This window comes from Pinus tabuliformis, chromosome 3_2, assembly GCF_031772625.1.
Source record: "Pinus tabuliformis cultivar Carrire ecotype Pingquan chromosome 3_2, CPIR1, whole genome shotgun sequence".
NCBI lineage: Eukaryota > Viridiplantae > Streptophyta > Pinopsida > Pinales > Pinaceae > Pinus > Pinus tabuliformis.
In genome coordinates, this window is record NC_142302.1 from 523,155,764 (window position 1) to 523,159,428 (window position 3,665).

General features: G+C 38.9%; 1 pseudogene; it reads right to left on the minus strand.

The window, feature by feature from the left end:
- Positions 1-2,374: 2,374 nt before the first annotated feature.
- LOC149181615 (spermidine synthase 2 pseudogene) lies at positions 2,375-3,126 on the minus strand (annotated as a pseudogene).
- Positions 3,127-3,665: the final 539 nt, after the last annotated feature.

Below are 3,665 nucleotides of genomic sequence, written 5' to 3' on the forward strand. Positions count from 1 at the left end.
CTTGTATGTGAATATATTAGGTTTTACGTCTTCATCTTCTTAAAAATCTCTTCAGCTTTTTGAGCATTATTTGAAGATGAGTAGTTTGTTGATTTAAGGCCTAAAAATTCTCTTTCTAGAATGCCACTTGGCACATTCCTGCACAACCGCCCTCAAATTTCTGGAGATGCATTTGCCACTTTACAGAAGGGGAAAGGTCTCCAATATTTTAATGCAAAAATCTGGGTCAAATCCGCCACATATGTTCTTTGGATCGAATGCCAAAGTATGCAATGACTACCACCTAAGACATAATGCCACTTTCATTAAATTTTGGATTATGAATACGCAGATGGATCGTTTTACATTCCTTAGTCAGAAATTACATCAATGTCATTTGCTAGTATGATGACATCTTGCATTTTAAGCCCCATCTCTCATAACTTCGATGCTTTTCATATGTAGTTGCAATTTCGTTCAGGGAGCTAGTCAAATCGCCACCATTGGTAGTACCTGCTTCTCTTGCAACTCTAATTGAACAAATAGAGAGTCATGATCATATTTTGGAAGCATACTCTCATACTCTTCTATTTTTATTTGCAATATTTTTGTTTTTACACATTGTTCTGTATCACCAATAGCACTGGCAGAAACATTCTGGGAATATTGAAGAGACACTTTTACCTTGAGTCTTTGACTGAGCTCAACTATACTAGCAAAATCAGTCGTGCTTTGGTTATTTTCCAAATGAATATCAAATGTAGGGTTTCCTAGGGAAGGAAAATGTGCAGCATCTCTTTCACTGCCAGAAATTTGCTTCACAGAGTGAAAGTGGCAATAATTTTCTTTGAGATTGTCATTTGATCTTTCTGTATCGACCAAATCGGGCAATCTTTCAATGTCTTCATTCTGAAATGAAGGTTTACATGATGGTGTAGACACGATGAAATCATTTCCTTCACAAATAAGAATATGTTGTGCAGATTGAAGGTGGCAATCACTTTTCCTGCAGATCTCATTGAAACCATCAATCTCAGTTCTCAGACTAAAAATGTCAGATGTATCATTCTCATATGCTAGGCTGAATGTTGGAGTGGACGACATTTCATCATTGTCTTCACTAATAGAAATTGACTGTGCAGATTTGAAGAGGCCATCCTTTTTCTTTGGTTTCTCGTTAGAAATTTTCACTCTAACCAAATCAGACATGCCTTCCAGTGTATTCCTCCATTCAGAGTTAGTAAAAGGCATATCACATCCAAGACATCTCATAGATTTCATCTTGCCCTCATGGATACAACTTTGATCTTTAGCCTCAGGCTGATGAATGCATCTGCACTGCCTCAATGACGTCAAGGATGTGGGTGTTATTGGATCCTTTTCATTTCTTGCAGCACTTCCGATCTGAGCAAAGTTATTATGATAGCACCCGCACTACCTCCACCGCTTACAACCACAAAATCGCCAAACCACCAGTTAACCACTGCTGTGTCGCATGAAATTATATTCAAATCGCCTCAACTGAATTTGTAGTACAGGATAAAAACCAAGTAAAAGAACACCTTTTCTTGCCTCCTGAAGTCCATACTGCTCTGCATGATATTTTTCATCACCATCAAGTTGTTCAAGCTTCAACAGACTTATCAAATGAAGCATAGACATCTCGGCAGCCTTTAACATCAAGCTGTAGATCATAGAATGATTCCTTCTGGCTCTTGGAGAAGAATTGAGCCGCAACAAATTGAAATTTTTGATGAATCGATGATAAAATTTGGCCTTGGGGCTCTGTGCGGCGCGCGCATTCCCAGTGCGCCGCGTCAGTGCAAAAAATGCACTGTGGAGGAGTGCCCAACACGCCGTGCGGCCTATGTTCGCCGTGCTAAGCAAATTTCATCCATCTTCACCCAATTTCACTATTACTCACTAAACTCGCTTTGAATTGTTTCCTATTTGCTTTCTTGGCTTGAAAATGAATGGAAAATCTCTCATATAGCCATGGATTTTGATTTTTCTCTTCTCAAATCCGTTTTTGTAATGTTTCCTCGAAATTTTTTGAATTTGAATGATGAACCTTTGTATCAAATTCTGCAGGGAATGTTATAGTAAAAGATTTCTTCTCCCCTTTTTTGGAAAACTCAAGTTCTGTGGGTTTCATTGACACCAAAACTCCAGGAGGACCAATCACCTCCACTTTATAAGTCACATGTCCCTCTGCCTGTGCGCCGCACGCATCCTATGCGCCGCGCACTACTTGTATGCACCGCGCGCACTGTCAACACACTGTTGGCCTCTCCAACACTGAAATTCACTCTTCAACCTCCAAATTTGGCTTTCTCCTTTGGATTTTTATGAATGTTTGACAAGTAGATAGGTTGTCAAAAACAATGGATTTGCTTTACAATTTAATATAGCACTGCTCTTTAATGGGATTAACAGGATTTTTTGAAATCTACTGGTGGACCTTCACTTGAGCAAATCACAAAACCAATTGTGCCACTTGGATATGTTGGAACTGATGTCCATGTATAGTGAACAGAGCGCTTGAAAGTCTGCCTGCACGTTGTGACAATATCTTGAATAACATGCATATGTAACCACAAGCTTTCTACCTGACTTATAACTACGCCTCCAGGCCTCAATGCTCTGGACACTGTTTCATAAAATGGTTTTCCAAATAGTTCCTCTGCAGGACCTACTGGATCAGTAGAGTCTACAATAATTGCATCATAAATTTCTAGCCAGACATTCCCTCAAAAAGGCAGTTCAATCACCGATATGAAGCCTTACATGAGGATCATCATAGCCTACAGCAACATTTGGGAAAAATTGTTTGGATACAGTTCTAACCATTTCATCAATTTCACATATATCAATTTGTTCCACCAAACTGTGTCGACATATTTCTCGAAGAACTCCCCCATCACCTCCTCCAACAACCATTACCTTTCTGGGAGATGAAATAGAACAAAGTGGAAGATGAGCTATCATCTCATGGTAGGCGCATTCATCTTTCTCTGTCAACTGAATCACCTTATCCAGAACAAGCACTTTCCCATATGTTACTGACTGAAATACCATCACATCTTGATATTCTGACTTGCCTTCAAACAATATATTTTCCACCACAAATTCCTTCGAGTCTTTCATTTTCTTCTCTGACCTTCTTTAGCTGAAATGATGGTTCTTCTGCTTGTGCTTTTGCAGGGATAGGAGCAGCTATAGTTGCTGCCATTGAAGAGCTGTACAACTTTATCAACCATGTATTGAACGAACTTAATAATTTCTTCTTTAAAATAGAGTTTTGAAGAAGAACTGTCCTTTAGCATTATTAATAATGTGGATCTTGAAGTGAAACCTTATTGAAGCTCTCTTTGGCCTACAGGCGTTAGTGAACACTTCTGGAGGCAAAATCCTGGACTCAAGGATTAAAATGACCCTTTTTGACCAAACTGGTATTTGATGATTGCAAATGACGAGAAATGAACTTTGGTGAATTCAACTCTGACAGAAGACTGACAAGACTGAGTCTAACAGCTTGATTTAGGAGCAACTTGCCACATGAGTCATAGAAAATATTTTGTTGAAGAATTTAATGACAATGTTGATGGAGCAGTATATTTTATAGACCAATAAAAAATCAAGCCATGAGGGCTTGGTACAATGAGGCTTTAATTGCCTGGTCTTCC